The sequence below is a fragment of the Aotus nancymaae genome, unplaced genomic scaffold, assembly GCF_030222135.1.
Source record: "Aotus nancymaae isolate 86718 unplaced genomic scaffold, 86718_ANA_hifiasm-v0.15.2.pri h1tg000064l_1, whole genome shotgun sequence".
Lineage (NCBI taxonomy): Eukaryota > Metazoa > Chordata > Mammalia > Primates > Aotidae > Aotus > Aotus nancymaae.
In genome coordinates this window covers 1,193,405-1,216,522 of record NW_026988479.1, presented here as the reverse complement: position 1 = coordinate 1,216,522, position 23,118 = coordinate 1,193,405, and the positions used below count along the sequence as shown (strand labels likewise).

General features: G+C 36.0%; 1 long non-coding RNA gene across 1 annotated transcript in view; it reads right to left on the bottom strand.

The window, feature by feature from the left end:
* Positions 1-23,118, bottom strand: part of LOC105714267 (uncharacterized) — a 287,503-nt gene that overhangs the window by 46,287 nt on the left and 218,098 nt on the right. The window contains exon 2 of the long non-coding RNA XR_002477502.2: positions 21,008-21,075. This is a non-coding gene — a long non-coding RNA (uncharacterized LOC105714267). The remainder of the gene's footprint in view (positions 1-21,007; positions 21,076-23,118) is intronic.

The window sequence follows — 23,118 nt, the reverse complement described above, 5'->3', positions numbered from 1 at the left end:
GCCAACACAGCAGTCTGAGCTCAACCTGGGATGTTCAAGCTCAGTGGTGGGAGGGGTATCTGCCATTGCTGAGGCTCCATAAGTTTTAACCTCACCTATGTAAACAAAGTCACTGGGAAGTTTACATGGTGACTGGGCAGAGTCTGCGACAGCTCCTCAAGGCCTCTGCAGGCAGACTGTGTCAGCAGACTCCCTCCTCTCTGGGCAGAGAATCTCTGAAAAAAGGCAGCAGCCTGTCAGAGACTTATAAATAAAGCTGCCTTCTGGGGACTGAGCAACTGGGAAAAGAGGTGATTGTGATTTAGCTTTAGCAGACTTAAATGTCCCTGACTGGCAACTCTGAAGGGAGCAGTGGATCTCCCAGCACAGCATTTGATCTCTGATAAGGGAAAGACTGCCTCCTCAAGTGGCTCCCTGACCCCTGTGTATCCTGACTGGGAGACACCTCACAGCAGGGGCTGACAGACACTTCATACAGTAGAGCTCTGGCTGGCATCTGGCAGGTACCCTTTTGGGATGAAGCTACCAGAGGAAGGAACAGGTAGCAATTTTTGCTGTTATGCAGCCCCTGCTGGTGATGCCCAGGCAAGCAGGGTCTGGAGTGGACCTCCAACAAACTCCAGCACACCTGCAGAAGAGGAGCCTGACTGTTAGAAGGAAAACTAACAAACAGAAAAGAAATAATTTTAACATCACAGAAAGGACATTCACTCAGAGATCCCATCTTCAAATCAACTTCAAAGACAAAAAGTAGATAAATCCACAAAGATGGAAAGAAACCAGTGTAAAAAGGCTGAAAACTCCAAAACCAGAATGCCTCTTCTCCTCCAAGGGATCACAACTCCTCACCAACAAGGTAACAAAACTGGATGGAGAATGAGTTTGACAAATTGACAGAAACAGGCTTCAGAAGGCGAGTAATAACAAACTTCTCTAAGCTAAAGGAGCATGTTCTGACCCAATGCAAGGAAACTAAGAATCTTGAAAAATCATTAAATGAAATGCTAACTAGAATAATCAGTGTAGAGAAGAACATAAATGACTTCATGGAGCTGAAAAACACAGCATGAGAAGTTTGTGAAGCATACACAAGTTTCAATAGTTAAATTGATCAAGTTGAAGAAAGGATATCAGAGATTAAAGATCAAAGCAATGAAATAAAGCAAGAAGGCAAGATTAGAGACAAAAGAGTGAAAAGAAATGAACAAAGCCTCTAGGAAATATGGGATTATGTGAAAAGACCAAATCTACGTTTGTTGGATGTACCTAAAAGTGACAGGGAGAATGAAATCAAGTTGGAAAACACTCTGCAGGATATTATCCAGGAGAATATCCCCAACCTAGCAAGGCATTCAAATTCAGGAAATACAGAGAATGCCACAAAGATATTCCTCAAGAAGAGCAACCCCAACATACCTAATCGTCAGATTCACCTGGGTTGAAATGAAGGAAAAAATCCTAAGGGCAGCCAGAGAGAAAGGTCAAGTCACCCAGAAAGACCATCAGACTCACAGTGGATCTCTCAGCAGAAACCCTACAAGCCAGAAGGAAGTGGGGTCCAATAGTCAACATCCTTAAGAAAATAATTTTCAACCCATAATTTTGTATCCAGCCAAACTAACCTTCATTATTGAAGGAGAAATAAAATACATTATGAACCAGCAACTGAGCGATTTTGTCATCATCAGACCTGCCTTACGAGAGCTCCTGAAGGAAGCACTAAACATGGAAAGGAACAACCAGTACCAGCCCCTGCAAAAACATACCAAATTGTAAAGACCATCAACACTATGAAGAAACTGCATCAACTAATGGGCAAAACAACCAGCTAGCATCAAAATGGCAGAATCAAATTTACACATAACAATATTAACCTTAAATGTAAACTGGCTAAATGCCCCAATTAAAAGACACAAACTGGCAAATTTAATACCCATAAGTGTGCTGTATTAAGGAGACACATCTCACATGCAAAGACACACATAGGCTCAAAATAAAGGGATGAGGAAGACTTAGCAAGCAAATGGAAAGGAAAAAAAAAGCAGGGGTCACAATCCTAGTCTCTGATAAAACAAACTTTAAACCAACCAAGATCAAAAGAGACAAAGAGGGGCATTAATATAATGGTAAAGGGGTCAATGTAACAAGAAGAGCTAACTGTACTAAATGTATATGCACCCAATACAGGAGCACCCAGATACATAAAGCAAGCTCTTAAGACCTACAAAGACACTTGGACTCACACACAATAATAGTGGGAGACTTTAACACCACATCATCAATATTAGATCAACGAGACAGAAAATTAACAAGGATATCCAGGAGTTGCGCTTGGATCTGGACCAAGTAGATGCAATAGACATCTATAGAACTCTCCACCCCAAATCCACCGAATATACATTCTTCTCAGCACCACATCACACTGATTCTAAAATTGACCACATAATTGGATGTAAACACTTCTCAGCAAATGCAAAAAAAAAAAAAAAAAAAGAAAGAAATCAAAACAAAAAGTCTCTCAGACCACAATGCAATTAAATAAGAACTAAGGATTTACAAACTCACTCAAAACCACACAACTACATGGAAACTGAACAACCTGCTACTGAATGACTACTGGATAAATAATAAAATGAAGGCAGAAATCAAGATGTTCCTTGAAACCAATAAGAACAAAGACACAATGTACCGGAATCTCTGGGACACATTTAAAGCAGTGTGTAGAGGGAAATTTATAGCACTAAATATCCACAAGAGAAATGAGAAAAGATCTAAAATTGACACTCTAATGTCCCAATTTAAAGAACTAGAGGAGCAAGATCAAATAAATTCAAAAGCTAGCAGAAGACAAGAAATAACTAAAATCAGAGCAGAACTGAAGGAGATAGAGACACACACACACAAAAAAAATCTTCAAAAATACAATGAATCTAGGAGCTGTTTTTTTGAAAACATCAACTAATAAAGAAGAGAGAAGAATCAAATAGATGCAATAAAAAATGATAAACAGGATAGCACCACTGAACACACAGAAATACAAACAACCATCAGAGAATACTACAAACACTTCTATGCAAATAAACCAGAAAATCTAGAAGAAATGGCTAAATTCCAGGATACTTTCACCCTCCCAAGACTAAGCCAGGAAGAAGTTGAATCCCTGAATAGACCAATAACAAGGTCTGAAATTGTGGAAGCAATTAATAGCCTACCAACCAAAAAAAGTCCAGGACCAGATAAGTTCACAGCCAAATTCTACCAGAGGTACAAAGAGGAGCTGTTATCTATCCTTCTGAAACTATTCCAAACAATACAAAAAGAGGGAATCCTCCCTAACTCATTTTATGAGACCAACATTATCCTGATACCAAAATCTGGCAGAGAAACAACTAAAAAAGAAAACTTCGGGCCAATACGATGAACATTGATGCAAAAATCCTCAATAAAATATTGGCAAACAGAATTCAATAGCACATCAAAAGTTTATCCATCGCAATCAAGTCGGCTTCATCCCTGGGATGCAAGGCTGGTTCAACATACGCAAATCAGTAAATGTAATCCATTACATAAACAGAACCAAAGAAAAAAACCACACAATTATCTCAATAGATGCAGAGAAGGCCTTCAATAAAATTCAACAGCTCTTTATATTAAAAACTCTCAATAAACTAGGTATCAAAGGAATGTATCTCAAAGTAATAAGAGCTATTTATGACAAACCCACAGCCAATATCATACTAAATGGGTAAAAACTGGAAGCATTCCCTCTGAAAACTGGCACAAGACAAGGATGCCCTCTTTTACAACTCCTATTCAACATAGTATTGGAAGTTCCGGCCAGGGCAATCAGGCAATAAAAAGAAATAAAGTATATTCAATTAGGAAAAGAGGAAGTTAAATTGTCACTCTTTGCAGACAACATGATTGTATATTTAGAAGACCCTATCATCTCAGCCCAAAATCTCCTTAAGTGGATAAGCAACTTCAGCAAAGACTCGGGATACAAAATCAATGTGCAAAAACACAGGCATTCCTATACAGCAATAACAGACAGAGAGCCAAACGATGAGTGAACTCCTATTCACAATTGCTAAAAAGAGAATTAGATACCTAGCAATACAACTAACAAGGGATGTGAAGGACCTCTTCAAGGAAAACCACTGCTCAAGGAAATACGAGAGGAGAGAGGATACAAATAGATGGAAAATTATTCCATGCTCATGGTTAGGAAGAATCAATATCATGAAAGTGGCCATACTGCCCAAACTAGTTTACAGATCCAATGCTATCCCCATCAAGTTACCACTGACTTTCTTCACAGAACTGGAAAAAGCCACCTAAAGTCTAATATGGAACCAAAAAAGAGCCTGCATAGCCAAGACAATCCTAAGCAAAAAAAAAAAAAAAAAAAAAAAAAAAGCTGGAGGAGTCATGCTACCTGACTTCAAACTATACAAGGCTACAGTAATCAAAACAGCATGGTACTGGTACCAAAACAGATATATAGAGCAATGGAAGAGAACTGTGGCCTCAGAAATAATGCCACACATCTACAATCATCTGATCTTTGATAAACCTGTCAAAAACAAGCAATGGAGAAAGTGTTCTCTATTTAATAAATGGTATTGTAAAAACTGGATCCCTTCTTTACACCTTTTACAAAAATTAACCCCACATGGATTAAAGATTTAAATGTAAGACCTAACACCATAAAAACCCTAGAAGAAAACCTAGGCAATACCATTCAGGACATAGGCATAGGCAAGGACTTCATGACTGAAACATCAAAAGCAATGGCAACAAAAGCCAAAATAGACAAATGCGATCTAATTAAACTTAAGAGCTTCTGCAGAGCAGAAGAAACTATCATTAGAGTGAACCTGCAACCAACAGAATGGGGAAAAATTTTTGCAATCTATTCATCTGACAAATAATTAATATCCAGAATCTACAAAGAACTAAAACAAATTGACAAGAAAAAAACAACCCCATTCAAAAGTGAGCAAAGGATATGAACAGACACTATTCAAAAGAAGACATATATGAGGCCAACAAATATATGAAAAAATGCTCATCATCACTGGTCATTAGAGAAATGCAAATCAAAACCACATTGAGATACCATCTCATGCCAGTTAGAATGGTGATCATTAAAAAATCTGGAGACAACAGATGCTGGAGAGGATGTGGGGAAATAGGAATGCATTTACACTGTTGGTGGGAGTGTAAATTAGTTCAACCATTGTGGAAGACAGTGTGACGATTCCTCAAGGATCTAGAACTGGAAATACCATTGGACCCAGCAATCCAATTACTGGGTATATACCCAAAAGATTATAAATCATTCTATTGCAAAGAAACACACATGTATGTTTATTGTGGCACTATTCACAATTGCAAAGACTTGGAACCACCCAAATGCCCATCAATGATAGACTGGATAAAGAAAAGGTGGCACATATACACCATGGAATACTATGCAGTCATCAAAAAGGATGAGTTCATGTCCTTTCCAGGGGCATGAATAAAGCTGGAAACCATAATTCTCAGCAAACTGACACAAGAACAGAAAACTAAATACTGCATGTTCTCACTTATAAGTGAGTGTTGAACAATGAGAGCACATGGACACAGGGAGAAGAACATCACACATTGGGGCCTGTCAGGGGCTGCGGGGATAGGGAGGGGATAGCATGGTGGTCGAGGGTAGGAGAAGGATTGCAGGGGGGTGGGGACTAGGGGAGGGATAGCATTAGGAGAAATACCTAATGTAGATGATGGGGCGATTGATGCAGCAAACCACCATGGCACGTGTATACCTATGTAACAAACCTGGACATTCTGCACATGTACCCCAGAACTTAAAGTATATATATATATATATATGAAAAGATTTCTCTGTGTCCTTGTATTCCCAAATGAACTTTATTATAAGCCTGTCAATGTCTTCATTTTATTTGACCATAATTTTATTCCTGTTTTATTTATTTCATGTTGTTTACTTTGCTTTCTCTTCCTGGAATCTCTATTAGGTAGACTCTTTATTGCTAATTAATGTTGAATGTCTGCTGACATTTTACCCCTTGTATTCTCTACCCCTTTACTTTTTCTCCCCATGTTTTGGTAAAATCTCTTCTCTTAGTGTTTCAGGTTTCTCTTTACATTTCTACTTTTTCTTTTATGCTATTAAATACCATACAATTTTCAAAAATATTGCGGTGAAATTTTTAATTTATAAGATTTATGATTGGCTCTCTTGCTTTTAACATACAGGTTTATATGTTCTGTCAATTGTTCCCTCAGCCAGGAATTTCTTTGCTAGTTTAACTTGGCGTCTTTCTTTTGTAGTGGTTTTTTAGACTTTTTGTCCAAAAATTTGGTGATTCTCTTTTTGGAAGCTAGGAGTCTTATATTTTTAGAACTCCTATACTATTCTCTGTGGATGTAGCTTCTGAGGACAGGATCTAGCCTCTTAATTTTTCTGGAAGAGTATTTGGTTGCCATTGTTTTCTCCTTAGCTTTGGTCTTTTGTTATATCCTAGGAGGTTCAGTAGCTTCCTAGGGAAATGCTCAATGTCAGGATTTCCTCAGTGTCATATCTAGCCTGTGATAGCTAATATTGTGGTCCACTCCACAGCTTCACTAGCACAGAAAAAGGGAAGACCAATGCAACAGCTCTGACTATGGATTCTCTGTCAGTTGCCAAATATTTGTCTAATTGGCTATTTCTACTCATTTTATTCATTGCCTGTGATCCTAGATAGCTTCCACTGCTCTACCAGTCTTCTGAGCCCCTATGTCAATCAGATTGTGTCTGATTTCTAGCTTTTAAAGTTTCTTATTTCTGGCTTATCAGTGGCTATTTTTTTCCTATAGTCAACTCCATTATGTCTTATTATATTAAAAGACCTTTTTTAGGTTTTAGTTGAGGAGTTCTACAAATGGGAGAAAAGTCTTCTCAGTTCCCCATTTTGTTACAAATTTTTCACACAAACATTTAAAAACATATTAGAACCTGATAGTTTTCTAGTAGGATACTATTCTTTGTGTATCTGTGAATGTATTAAGTTTATATTTTCCATGTTTATAAATTCCTATATCTTTCTATAGGAATGAATATTATCTATGTGCCTAAGTGTGTATTTATGTGTGTGTGTGTGTATGTGTCTGAGAGAAGGAAAACATATTTACATCTTGGTCATCATGCTTAAACTATCATGCCTGGATATAACTATTATATTTAAGATATTTACACTTAAATATATTGTATGCAAAGTCTTTATATCAAGTTATACATATGATATTCAAACTAAAAAAAGAACAAAATTCAAGAAAAAAAACAAGAGCAAAAAAGAGTATTTTCAAGAGACACATCCACTTCAGAGTAAAAGAGAAAAGATATAGTTAAGGGAGAAAAATAGAAATACATCTTGGCTCCATGCATTCCAAACACTACTCAGGTTAAATATGGATGTCTTTTTGAATATGACAACATTTTCTTATTTTTATAAATGTTGATGTGTCCCCTGCTGTACCTAGGTGACTGTATGTCTATACATTTGTACTTTCTTTTATATGCTTTCATCTGAGTTGTAAATTTAAAAAATCTGTGGTCTCTTTCTCAGGATTATTTTCATCTTCAATTTTCTGGAGCTCTTTCCATGGGAAGATGACCATATCTAAGAAAGCTCAGTTCTTGTATAATAAATAACACATAACTACACTCAAGAAACTAATATTTAAGCTTGTTTAAAATATCTTTAAAATGTTTAAGGAGAAAAGAATTTATTTTTTAAAAAACTCTTTAACAGAAGGTCAAGTTATAAACAAAAACTGCTAGAAGGCTCATCCCTGGGAGGTTATTTCTATCTAAATAATACAGTGATTGAAGACAGAAATATCAGGTAGAGTAAAATTATATTAAGTTTAGTCGCCACAAAAATTATTTTTTATTGGATAGATATTATCATCAGACTTGATAAAAACTTCATTGATCACCCTCTGGCACATTTTCTTCTTTATTTCCCATGAAAGGAAGAGCAAATGAGAAAAACTAAAAGGGCATTTCAGAAGTGACTCACATAATTCATAGAAATCCACATATCAAGAAAGTCAGTATACTCTGTGGAGACAAATGCTTAGAAGCTTCAGCAACAATGGTGAGTTGCATTGATAGAGTTCTCTAGAGATAAACCTTTTCTTTATCAATAGAAGGCTAAGAGTTAAGCTTTTTGGTTCTGTTCTGCAGGCTCCAAGAGACCAGAACATACCACACATCTATAGATTTTAAAAAGTAGGAAAAGATCCAAGACTTGTGATATGTGGGCACCAAAGCTTAAGGGACAGAGATCTCAGTTCAGAGCAAAAGAGTTCAGTTTAGAGAAAAATATTTATAAATAGACCAAAAGAAGTAAGGTTTAATATAAACCTTGTTATTATAATTGTATAGATTTTTATACATTTTCCTTTTGCTGTTCTTTAGTGCCTGTGTTTTATATATAGTAATTGAAATTCATACTGTTCATGGAATTTCAAACTATGTGCCAGGCAGGTGCTATGATAAATGCAAAAAAGTAGACATGATTATTCTATCTGTGGAATTAACAGTCAGTTCTGACTGTTGAATTAGTCAACCAATTAAGAAATAGACTAATAAAATCTACAATAAGGAAAGCACAGGGTATGACAGGAACAGAAGTCAGGGGTACCTCCCTGAGTCTGGAAGTGGAGTGATGTTCAGTAAGAGTCTCTTAGGGGAAATCATTAGTAAATAAGTGAATGAGGAAAAGGAGTTTGCCAGATAGAGAAAAAGTTTGGAGAGGTAGAAAGAGAAGATACGTTGTTTCAAATAAGAAAAACAATATATGCAAAGTCTTTAAGAAGAGCATTACACATTGAAAAGCCTGTAAGAAACTAGTTACAGGGATAGCAGGGGGTGGTGGAATTGGGGAGGCATAACATTAGGATAAATACCTAGTGTAGATGATGGGAGGATGGATGCAGCAAATCACCATGGCATGTGTATACCTATGTAACAAACCTGCACATTCTGCACACGTACCCCAGAACTTAAAGTACATTAATTTTTTTAAAAAAGAAGTTAGTTATGGTTGGATAAGATGGTGTGAGGCAGGGAAGAACAGTAGCAAAAGTAGAAGCTACATAAGGCCAGGTAATAAAGGGGTTCATGGTCATCCTATGGTATTTAAACTTTGTTCTAAGGGTACCTAGAGTATTGTCACTACTATGTTTATGTTTCAGAAAGATCACTCTGACTGCTACATGGAAAACACTCTGGGAAGAAACAAGACTGCAGGAAATGAGAGCATTAAACAAGGTCTTGCTGTAATTCACGTCAGATACGATGATATGACAGTGTTTCAGACTGGGGTAGTAGCAACAGGGGTGAAACTATGTGGACACATTCAAGAAACAAGATAAGACTCCAGAGGATTTAATAATTCATTATATGTGGGAGAGCTGAACAAAGAAAAAGCAGGCAATCATGGCACCTAGGTTCCTGACCAGGGCAACTAGAAGAATGGTGAGGCAATTCACTAAATTTGGACCTGTTACATACAGTTAGATAAATTGCACAATTCAGTGTTGCCAGATATTGGCTTATTACCTCTGTTCTAGAAAGAAGGACATTCAGATTTAGAGAATTCAAAGGACTTGCATAACTTCCCTAATAACTAAATGGTATGTTGCATCCCAATCTTGGTTCTGTAATGTCCAGGTGTATTTAATAAAAGTATGATATTTTTACTTTCCATTATTTGGATCTGAAATTATCTTAACTATTTCACTTACTCATTTAAGTTCAGTAAGTATTCTTTGCATTTATAATGGGTAAACACTGAGAATTAAAGTCAGCAAGGTCCAATGCCTGTCTTTAAGGAGCTCCTGTCTCAATTCCTGATTTGCAAAGCAAGTAGTGCCTAGTAAGGAATAAATTGTCTGATTGATACATGCCTTATAACCACATAGTTATTTAGTTACTTCTAACTTCTCCAATTAGAAAATTCACAGGCAGTGGGAAAATGTTACATGATTTTGTCTCCCAATATACTCCGAGAAGCAAGTTATGTGTGAGGTGATAAACTTATATGTGAATGCTCTGAGGCAAAGGGGAGTAGTGATGTGCCACAAGGGCAGTAAATCCCAGGATACACATGACAAAAGAAAGCAAGATGCTCTTCACAAATCTCTCCCCATCAGCTGAAGATGGACCCCTCTTCGTCCAAGGCTACAAATTGGTCACCTAGCTCCAATAATTCAATTATGTGCTCTATGTACCTTGTCCTACCTGTCCCTTTATCAACTAATCTAAATTGGATGAATTTGTAAATTTGCCATATAAGTATTTTGGCTTGGTTTTGTCATCTCAGTTACTACTCTGTTCAGATGTAATCTCTATTTCTTCATAAGAAAGTTATATATAAGGAAAAGTTTTAATATTTATTTCAAACTGAACACTTATAATTCAGTGTTCATTTTAATCAAGTTAACTTAAACTTTCAAAAATACTATGAATTTATTTAAAAACAAAACTTCTGCCTTTATGGAATGACAGAAAAAACAAAAGCATAGTGGTTTTCCCAAATCATAGCGTATTTTAACACACCAAATTTGATAATAAAATATGGCAATGTATCTACACTTTTGGTGCTGCAAATATATTACAAATGATGTTTTCTACTTCGCTGTGTATTTTAGAGAGTGAGTACAAAAATTGATTTATGATTAATATCATAAGTTCCGTATCAATTACAATCACACATGTATGGCATAAGAATTAACTTTACACTGTTACTGAAAGGAAAATAAATTGTTGATAAAACAGGTAATCACTCAACACTCAGGATCTCCAACAGGTAATTGATCTGCAGCTTTATAGTCTTTGTTCTTATGAGAATAATTGTCCAGAAATGACAAATGTTGCTAACCATTTTTTTCTTGACAATATAATTGTGAAATAGCCAATTAGACTTGGAGTTTCAGATCAATATTTTGATAGCTTTTTGAGATGAAGCATTCTTTTGATGGTGGCCCAAATTAAGGAATACAGTAAGGAGAAGATTTTCAGTAAGTGATTTAGTGCTGCATCTAGCACACAGTGTAATTAATATGTCTATAACACTGCCAAAAAATTAAGCAGAATTTACTAACATATGCTGCTATGCTTTTACTTCTACTTTGATGATTTACTTTACATTAATATAAATGAGGCAAAATTAACACCAGCTCACAGTATAGCAGCCCAATTAATTTGGTGAAATATTTCTCAACTGCTTTCAAGTGATACATTTAGTTCAAGGGTAATAAAATCAGGCCATTTATCATTTTTCATTTTAAAACAAATTATGTATATGTTTACATTTCAAATTAGTTTCTACTATTCTCTCAGATGCAAGACAAAAAACATTTTAAATATTTTAAAATTTAGTTATTCATCAAAACTTTTGTCTTGTACAATAAAAGAAAAATAAAAAGAATTCCTGAGTAAAGTGCTATTTATTTTCTAGAAAAACTATCTGAAAATAAAAAGTTGATTTACCTATTTTTATTGTAACTAAGAGCATGTCACTATAATTATCGTTATGCATTTTTTACTTACTTTATATCAGAAAAAGTTTGTTCATGTTGTCTCTAATGTGCTGACAGAAGATTATATTTACTGTAAATGGAACCCATTACTCAACATCAGGAGTCACTCAAAAGAAAGAAAACATCTTTCTAAAAACCTTTACTTAAAGAGGGACAGAGCACAAAATATTCACCACACAAAAAAAGTGAAAGCAAAAATCACTGAGATAACTATTTTATTATTTATTTATTTTATTTTTGTAGAGACAGGTTCTCACTATATTGGCCAGGGTGATTTCAAACTCCCGACCTCAAGCAATCCCCCTGCCTTGGCCTCCCAGAGTGCTGGGATTATGGGTGTGAGCCACCGTGCCCAGCCATGATGCCAATTTAAAAGAAATGGTTTAGAAAGCAGAAAACATATGGTTGAATTTATGAGAAAAAAATATATTATTACTTAAAGGAGTGATAAGTATGACTAAAAGTAGTTAGGAATTCTGTGGTAGACGTGAGTTTTGTAATGAACACATGTTCTGATCCTGATCACAGCAGTAGGCAAAGTGGTATAGTAAATAAAGGGCTTAGGGCAAAACATTCCAAAGCACACTCCTGTGTTTTTAAAGTGCTTCTAAATTAAAAAAAAAGAATACAAAAAGAAATTCAAGGCATGCAATGCATTTCTCTGGGGGAGCTAGAATTAAGCAGCCTCGTACAGTTAGACATAGAAATGTATGGTGACATTATGTTTTGTCTGCACTTTCCTATTTGCATTTCTAGAACAGCTAACGTCTAAACGTTCAACAAAAATTAATGTGTATTGACTTTGATTCACAATTTTAAAAGGAGGAATGAAGGGAAAATTGTCAATACTAAGGCAGGCAATCTCTTTGGAGGCATTCATTTCCACTGCTCAGTTTTTCTAGCATAAGGTCCACATGAAGGTGTTTGGGTTGAAAGTATGTTTTATGCAACAAATGACTAAGAAGGCAGACGTTCTCAGGAAAGAAGAATGTGTGATACGGATGGCAGAAAGATTCCAAATGGATGGTTTACACTCTCTTCTCCTGATTATACATTTGTCTCTCAGAGGCATTTTGATCTCCTTCCTTGTGCTCTGTGGAAAGGCATGTGTGTATTGTGCCTGGCTTATATTTCCTTCTAACAGGAAAGCAAAGGCAATCTCAGAGGAGAGGAAAAGAAAATAACTGGGAGGGGATCTCTTTGTTATCCTTTGATTTAACTCTGGAACCTGTTACTTGTGGCTGCAGCGCTAAGACTGTGATTCTAGCCTGGCTGGCGCATCCTGGCTGCTGGCAGTGAGAAACATTGCTTTCCCAAGTTCCCAAATAACATGAAAGGCTCCAGTGTTCTCATCTGTGTGTGACATAGAAAGTGGGTTCAAAAATTTTTGACAGTTCCCTGTCGAATCTTGGAATTCATAGTTTGATTTTTGTTTTGCTTCCATTAAATGGAAGAAAGAATTAGACCACCTTTCATCTATAAAAATTTAGGCTTCATTTCAAGCTGAACCCTGAGGTAATTTTAAAATTCTATGCTATATTTTAAAGCCATGGTTGCAAAATAATAACAAAACTACTTTATATAAAAGTTGCCATAGAAAATAAAAAACCAAATATTTCCCATAAAAGGCTTAAACTGCTCTCTCCATTGCTCCCCATCCCTATCACCATTAGAAGGACATTATTACACACAAGAAAACTGAATTCCCTTCTGCCTGACAGGTAACTCCTGAGCCCGTACATACTGCCTAGACTCCAGGCCATTTGTTTTTTTTTTAACCCTGTCTAGAACACTGACTCTGGCTGATGCTCTAGTACTTTTACTTATTCTTATTTCATGCAGTGAAATTAATTGCAGGACTCTATTATAATGATGTTGGTATTAAGATGACAAATACACTGACTACAGTATTGCTGGCAGAAATGAAGGGAATATTTAAAAGGCTCTTCCATGAAAAGAGATTGACAAACTCTGAGAATCCTCAATGCAGGGAGAGGTGGACTTATACCTTTCAAGCATGGCTTCTTTAGGAAAAAAAAATAACTGGCAACAATAAGGAAGTCAAAGGAGGAGCCAAATGGGAGAGGAAAATGAAATTTTTAAGAATTTTTTACATGGTCAAAGTTGTGTTAGAATATCTGAGTCAGGATTTCCATGAGGTAGTTGGGTTTGTAATTTAAGATTGGAGCTGTAGAAAAAAATATGTAAGTGGTCGCATGGCACAATTGTGGATGTAATGAGAGTTCATTCATGAGAGGCAGGGAAAGAGAAAAGCAGGAGGCCAGAACCTGACCCTTGGGACTTTCAGGGCAAGGAAAAGAACTAGAAGAGGGAGAGAAAGCGTTATGTGAGGGATAGGCGAAGGCCAGGGTGATTTCTCCTTACCTCCTGAAAGATGGCAACAAGCTAAAAGTCGAAGTGGTATTTTTATTCTCCTGGTTTTTCTACCTTATCTAGAAAATAAGATATATTCCAATGGATGTTGTTTCTCTTCAGAATGTACCTTAGGATGAGAAAGTAATTGTGAGGAAGGAAATTTGCTTGATTGAGCATTTTTTTCTGAGTCATCATGTACTGCTGTGGACATATATTGTGGCAGCCATGGAAATGTCCCACTCAAATCTTCAAGACAAACTATTTTGAGGAGCAGATTGGCAGACCCAGCTGCTTCCTCTCTGGATCCACCAAGTTTTCCTTGGCTGTTCCTAGTCCATGACTAAGCCAGTGAGGGCACTTGCAAACCATTCTTGCTCAACACTACTTACCAGGCAGATTTTGCCTAGAGATTCCCACTGACCTGATCAAAATTATCTCAGAACTGCATTGCTATCTGGAGCTCTTCTGACCCTATCCCTCCAGCCCTGATTCCGCAAGCCTGCATTGAACCCACTCTTGATGTCTACTCCTATTGGCTTCCCCTTTGCAGGCATATTCTCCCAATATCTGCTTCTCAGAAGCCTCAAATTCTTACATACCAACTTAAATTTAATGTTGACCTGGGTAGCTTGAGAAATCTTGTCCCTCAGAAATAAAAGCCAAACCTCTAAAACATTTATTTGTGATTTGTTTTCTGAAGATTTTAAGACTTACATAGATTCTATTTGGAGTCAGATCTGTGGAAATTATACGTAAAGCCATTGTGAGAATTATATAAAATGATTGTTTATGTATCATTCCCTACAGTTTCACTTGAGGAAACTCAAAAAGGTTAATAACTTGTCCCAAATCACCCTGACATTAAGAGGCAGCATCAGAATTAAAACTCAGTGGACATCACTAGTGTAAAAGCTCCAAGATTTTCCATGGAAACAGAAAATCATATTCTGGCTTATGAAGCATTGGGTAAATCCCTAAATGTTTCAGTCATTCATCAGGTAGTGAGAGGCTCTGTCCATGGTGCTGAATCGCAAAAATTTCGGAAAGACTATTCTCATGGAGCTTATTGCCTGATGGGAAAAACAATAAATAAATGAAATGACTTCAGCTCCTTTATTTCAGTTAAAAAAAAATAATAACCTTAAGTAATATCTGTGGTTTCACTGACTCTTACTAACTTAATATAGAAAAAAATTCATTAACAAACTTCTGAAGAATTTTATCTGAAAGGGATAATCTCGAGGTCTATGGAAAACATCACAACTAAGTGTATAATATTGAAAATATTTCCATCGAGTATTAGAAAGAGAAAAACATAAAAGAAGACCGGGATAAATGAAAATTACACTTTAAAAAATCAGTCTGTTGCCTGGCAAGAGTGGCACCATCCTGAAACAAAACAATCAAGATAATCAGTGTTTGACTCCTATATACCAAGGTGTTCTGCAGCAAGGTCCTGAAAGAATGCTTGTAACATAGATAACCCCTCATAAAGATGCTTATCTAACCTCTCTGGTGGTCATGGGTTTCCACAAGAAAGTCTGAGATGTGACTAGCTGCACATGTTTTACCCTAAAAGCTTGCTATATAAAGGATATTTTCTGGAGGGCATGTAAAGGAATCCACCATCTTGAGGCCACCACAGATATCACTTCATTCATAAGTCCCTACCAAATATTTTCTGTCTGAAAAACTGGATTTGTCAGGCTCTTTCTTTGACCTCTCATCTCCCTTGATTTTTTGCAGTAGTTTTTCATATACCTGCTCACCCTGAAATATTTGCAAGCTAGCCAGGAACCGAGAAACCAAGAAATAAGTAAGTGGACTAAAGAATCTGTGGGGTAAATATCAGGATGGCTAGCTATGTCTCTATGGGGTGGTGTGGCATGTCTGTTAGACACTTGGGGACCTCCACATGAGTACCCTGAAAATGCTGGTTGGCCTAGAGCAGTTATTTCAAAGCCATACATCACACTGCAGTAAGGAAGGGTGGCAGGGTAGCCACTGCAATGAGTTAGTCACTTATGTGAGCCATCCATTTGGTAACAGAGGCCCACCTAGCAGCAGAAACAAAAATTAAATGACTAAATGAGGAATTGCCACTAGAAAGACATGTGCCTTTCCACTTCGTTTCTTGCTTCCAACTTAGTGAACAAAATTGAAGACCAGAGACAAAACTTGAAATGTTAGCATATAGATTTGCCCACCTAGAAGAAAATAAATGGAAATAACAAAAATTCAGAGCTATTCATAGGTGAGCCATATTAAAAGATGAAAACTTGGAATCCCTGAGAATCTTATGGAGAGGAAGACTGATGACATAGAAGGGGGGAAAGAATCATTGGCAAGCTCACTCTCTAATGGAAAGAAAAGCAAAAGCTCAACAACTGAAGCAAAAGGGGGTCAACTGATATAGTAGACTCTCTTGGAGATTGAAAAGGCCTTTAAATAACTACTCAGGAAACCCCTGACCACTTGGATGGTCTAATTGTGGGACACAGGAGGTGATGATGTTTCCTCAGCCAAGAATTAAGCAGAAAAAATAGTGAGTAAAATCATTACCTACCCAACTCTGTGGCAACACCTTTATAATACAAGGGAATTATAAATTATGGACTGGATCACTGTAGCTGTGAGAGAGACTTGCCTAATAAAGGAGGTTTACCAGGAGGGACAACCTCTTGGCAGTTAACCAAAAAGGCCCAGGGGCTTCTTGAAGAATTAAGAATGAGGCAAGCCATCTATGGTCAGGTTTTGCAGGATTTGATAAGGAACTGCCAATATTAGAAACAAATTGCTACTGGGTACACCAAGAGAATGGCATGTCCCTTTGCTGTCTTTGTTGAATCCTATAGCTGGGCAAGATGTAAATTATGTGGAAGGAGCTATCACAGATGTGAGAGAAACCACGAAAGTTAGAGACAGAGTATGCCTAGTAATCTGACAAAGGCTAACACATGGGGTGAAGAAAACTCCACAAAACCAAAACCAAAGAGAAAACTCCACAAAACAAAAACCAAGGGAACTTGGCATCAGTATAATGACAAAAAGAAGGAGAAAAAAGGGGAAAGGTGCCAATAAAAGTCTCATATAAGCAAATGTAGTATGATTTATTGGGAGCAGGAACAACACTCTGAGGAAAAACAGACAGTCTAATGCTGTGTTAGTAGCTTTACGGAGAGAACTACATCCTTACATAATCACATAAGGGAAAGAACAGTAGTTTTGTTCTTTCCCTTATGCCTGTCTGGTAGAAGGGAAAGACAACTCCACTCCTAGTTCTAATGCCCTGGCCTTTCATGGGTGACTCCCACCTGGTCCAGAGACTAATAGTGAGGCCAAGGTCAAACCCACATTCAAGCAATGGGGAGCAGTCAGAAGCCCCATATTAAGCTCACCATTTACTTGTGCCCCCACATACAGAGAAGACTATTGCCTTAGATACTGGGGCAGAATGTACTTTAATACATGGAAATCCAGAAGGACACCCTAGTCAATGGTCTGCTGTTGATGGTTATGAGGGTAGGAGAAATGATCTAAGTACAAAGGACTTTAATACATTTAGTTATTGAAAAGTCTTCCCTTGCCCCATATATGGTGTTTATTTTGTCTATTGCACGAAACACTATAGTCATGGATATTCTGTTATGAAAGACTTTGCAAACTTCTGTAGGATAATTCAGATTGAAGGCGCATGTAGTAAAGGCTAATCTCAGTGGAGAGGCAAAACGGTAACCTGTTCAATTCCCTGTCCCTAGGCAGGTTGTCAATGTCAAACAATACAAATTGACTGGGTGGTTGCACTTAGGCTGAAATAAGTGCAACTACTAAGGAACTGGTAAAGGCGCATATTACCTTTGCAGCTCAAACCCTGTTTAACAGCCTCGTCTGCCCTGTATGCCAACTAGGTGCAAACCAGAAAGTACCTGGTAGATGACTGTGGATTACTGGAACTGAACAAGGTAACGCTGACCATATGTGCTATAGTTCCTAATATTACTCAGGTAACCAAACAGACAGTGTCTTCACTGGAGACATTATGCTCTCTTAGATTTGGTTAATGCATTTTTCAGCATTTCTTCCTCTGAACAATCATAAGATTAATTTTCTTTTACCTGATACAGTCTGCAGTGTGTTCACTCTAATGATTGTTTCTTTTGCTGTACAGAAGCTCTGGAGTTTAATTAGGTCCCATTTGTCTATTTTGGCTTTTGTTGCCAATGCTTTTGGTGTTTTAGTCATGAAGTCCTTGCCTATGCCTACATCCTGAATGGTGTTGTCTAGGTTTTCTTCTACGGTTTTTATGCTGTTAGGTCTTATGTTTGAGAGCCAAATCATGAGTGAACTCCCATTCATAATTGCTACAAAGAGAATAAAATACCGAGGAATACAACTAACAAAGGATGTAAAGGACCTCTTCAAGGAGAACTACAAACCACTGCTCAAGGAAATAAGAGAGGACACAAACAAATGGAGAAACATTCCATGCTCATAGTTAGGAAGAATCAATATCATGAAAATGGCCATACCGCCCAAAGTAATTTAGAGATTCAACACTATCCCTATCAAGCTACCAATGACCTTCTTCACAGAACTGGAAAAAACCGCCTTAAACGTCATATGGAACCAAATGAGAGCCCGCATAGCCAAGACAATCCTAAGCAAAAGGAACAAAGCCGGAGGCATCACACTACCTGATTTCAAAGTATACTACAAAGCTAGAGTAATCAAAACAGCATGGTACTGGTACCAAAACAGGGATATAGACCAATGGAACAGAACAGAGGCCTCAGAGGCAATGCCACACATCTACAACCATCTGATCTTTGACAAACCTGACAAAAACAAGCAATGGGGAAAGGATTCCCTGTTTAATAAATGGTTTGGGGAAAACTGGCTCGCAGTGAGCAGAAAGCAGACACTTGACCCTTTCTTGACACCTTACACTAAAATTAACTCCAGATGGATTAAAGACTTAAACATGAAGCTGACATTCTAACAAAAGTTAAAATCACTGTGCTCACCCAGGCTGCTGGTAGTGACCTGGGTACATTAAAAAAAAAGTGGTCATAGAATTACAAAAGTAGGCTGAGAGAGACAGGCTGAGAGAGAGAGAGAGAGAGACAGATAGAGAGATAGAGAGACAGAGAAAGGGAGACTTTAACTATAAAAAACAAGAACAGGAATTGCATTGAGTGTCTCCCCAGCAAGCAGTCAAGTAAGAAAAGAATAGAGTGAAATATTTACATTTTTGAAAGGAAAAAAACATAGAATTTTGTATGTAGTAAATTTATCCTTCAAAAGTGAAGGACAAATACTTTCTCAAAAATCAAAAACTAAGGGAACTTGTCATTAGTATACCTGCCTTGCAGAAAATATTAGAAGTACTTCAGAGAGAAGAAAACAATATAGGTCAGAGACCCAGACCTACATAAGGAAAGAAAGAATATTAGAGAATGAATAAATAAAGGTCAAACACCATGATTTGTTTATTTATATTAATTGATGTAATGGGTAACTATTGAAAGTAATAACAAAACCAATATATTGGGTGGTTATAGTTTATGGATAAGTAAAATGAATAACAGCAATGCTACAAAAGATGCAAGAAGGAACTGACAATACTCTGTTAAGGTACCTGCATTACTTGTGAAACAGTACAGTGTTGTTTGAAAGTGGTCTTTCATTACTTGTAAGTGTATATTACAAACTCTAGAACAATTGGGAACAATTAATCATTATGTACAACTTTAAAGGAGGTATTATTGATATGTATAAAGAAGAGAGAAAACAGAATAATGTCAAATACTCAAAACCAGAGAAAGCAAAAAATATATATATAAAAAAGAAATAAAGAACAAGTGTATAAATAGGATATAGTTACAAAAATGGTAGATATTTATCCAACTATACCAATAATCACTTTAAATGTAAATTGTCCAATATCAACTAAAAGGCTGAGTGGAGAAAACAAAAACAAACCAAGACCAACCACATATTGTACACAGGAAACTCCTTCTAAATATGAAGACATACAGTAAATGCATACCATGCTAACACTAACCAAAAGAAGACTGGAATAGCTGAATTCATTTCAGACAAAGCGGACTTCAAAAGAAAGGAAATTATAAAGGATAAAATGGGTGATTACATAATAAAAAATAATCAATACTCCAAGAAGCCAGGATAGTTCTATTGTATAACAGGTTATCAAAACATGTGAGGTAAAAACTGATTAAACTGCAAGCTGAAAAAGGCAAATCCACTCTTATAATTGGAGATTTCAGCACATCTCTATCATTAATGAACAGATCCAACAGGCAGAAAACTAGTAAGAATATAGTTTCCCAGAAGAGTATCATTAATCAACTGAATCTAATTAACATTTATTAAATACTTCAACCAGCAACTTCAAAATACAAATTTTTCCTAAGCTCACATAGAATATATACCAAGGAACAAATTCTGAGTTATAAAATATACATCAACAAACTTAAAAAAATAAGACTCATATAAAGTATGTTCTCATATCACAATAAAATTAAACTAGAAATCAATAACAAAAAATGCTAGAAAACCTCAAAATATTTGGAGATTAAACAGCACACTTCTAAAATCACATGGATCTAAGAAAAAGTCTAAAGAGAAAGTAAAAATATTCTAAACTAAATGAAAATTAGATATACCTTAACAGAATTTGTGAAATGCGGTAAAAGCAGTTCTTAGAGGCAAAGTTATACCACTGAGTTTACATACAGATATACCTTGGAGATATTGCAGGTACAGTTACGGACCACTACAATAAAGTGAATATCCCAACAAAGCAAGTCATACAAAATTTTTGGTTTCCCAGTGCATAAAAAATTTTGTTTAAACTAAACTGTACTATATTAAGTGTCCAATATCATTATGTCTTAAAAATGTGCCTACCTTAATTTTAAAATACTTTATTGCTAAAACATGCCACCAATCATCTGAACCTTCAGCAAGTCATAACCTTTTTGCAAATGGGGGGTCTTACCTTGATGTGGATGGCTGCTGACTGATCAGGGTGATGATTCCAGAAGGTTATAGTGACCATGACAATTTCTGAAAAGAAGACAAAAATGAAGTTTGTCCCATTGATTGACTCTTCTTTTTATGAGAGATTCCTCTGTAGCATGTGTTATTTGATAGCATTTTGTCCACAGTAGAACATCTTTCAAAATTGGAATCAATCTGCTCTAACCCTGTCCATGTTTTATCAACTAGTTTTATATACTCTACTGAATTCTTTATTGTCATTTCAAAAGTGTTCATAGCATTTTCACCAGAAGTAGATTCCATCTCAAGAAATCACTTTTCTTGCTCATCTATAAAAAGGAAAAGGATAATCTTCCACAGATAGTTCTGGAACAACTGGACATTCACATGCAAAAAAAAAAAAAAAGAAAAAAGAAAAAGGATGTACATGCTGACTTTACTTCTTTCACAAAAATAAGTGGATCATAGACCTAAATGTAAAATACAAAACTATAAAACTTATAGAACATTCCATAGGAAAAAAATCTATGTGACCTTATGTTGATGATTGATGACTTCTTAGATACAATACCAAAAGCATAATCCATTAAATAAAACATTGTTAAGTTGGACTTCATTAAAATAAAAAGCTTTTGCTCTGTGAAAGACACTGCTAGGGGAATGAAAAGACAAAGGACAGAGTGGGAAAAAATATTTGTAAAATGCATATCCGATAAAGGGCTTGTATGCAAAATACACAAATAACTCTTTTAAAAATTTCAACCATATAAAAACAAACAACTTTATTAAAAATGAGCAAAACTCTGAACAAACACCTCACCCAAAAAGATATACAGAAAGCATATGAAAATATGCTCAACATCATATGTCATTAAGAAATTACAAATTAAAATAATGAGTTACTACTGCATACTTATTAGAATGGCTCAAATTTAAAACAAACAAAAAAAGCTGACAATACCAAGTGTTGATGAGGATGTAGAGCAACAGGAGCTCTCATTTATTGTTGCTGGAAACGCAAAATAGTACAGTCACTTTGGAAATCTTTGATGGTTTTTTACAAAACTAAATGGTCTTAACATTAATCACTTTTAGGTACTTAATCAAATAAGTTGAAAACCCATGTCTTCAAAAAAACCTATATACTAATATTTATAGCAGCTCTATTTATAATTGCCAAAATCTGGCAATATGCTTTTCAAAAGATTAATGGAAGAGATTTGCTAATGAATGCAAAATTATATAGTTAATAGAAATAAGTTATTCTCTTCTATATCACTGTAGGATGACTATAGCTAATAATAATATATAGTTTCAAATAGGTAAGAGGATTTTGAGTGTTCCCAAAACAAAGAAATGATTAATGTTTGAAATAATGGACATGCCGATTACCCTGATCTGATCACTATACATTATAGGTATTGAAACCTCATTATGTACTCCATAAATATGTAGAATTATTCTGTCAATTAACAATAAAACATGGAAAAGGTAAATGGAAAAAAATGGTATACTATGATTCAGCAATTCAAAGAATGAAGTATCAAGCCACAAGAAGACATGGAGGAAACCGAAAAGCACATTGGTAAGTGAAAGAAGCCAGGTTGAAAAGTCTACGTATTGTATGATCCTAACTTTATCACATTTTTTAAAAAGCAAAGTTTTGGAGAAAGTGAAAAAGCGATAGTTGCCAGGATTTTGTGGGCAAAGGGTGAGTGATGAAAAGGTGAATCACGGGGGATTTTTAGAGCATTATATATGACATGTAATGATAGATAGGTGACATTATGACTTGTCAAAACCTGTAATAATGTACAATACAGAGTGATCCCTACTGTAAACTATTAACTTCTGTTAATAATAATGTATTAATATTTCTTCATCAATGGTAATAAATATAGGACATTGATGCTAGTTGTTAACAGGAGAAACTGTCTTGAAAGAGAGGGGGTATATAGAAAAATTAAGTTAATAGTAACTTAATTTATTAACTTAATTTTCTGTATACCTAAAACTGCTCTAAAAAATAAAGTCTGTTAATTGACAAAACCCTCAACACAGAAACATATAAGCACATATACACTTCACAAAATATAAGGGAAATATCCT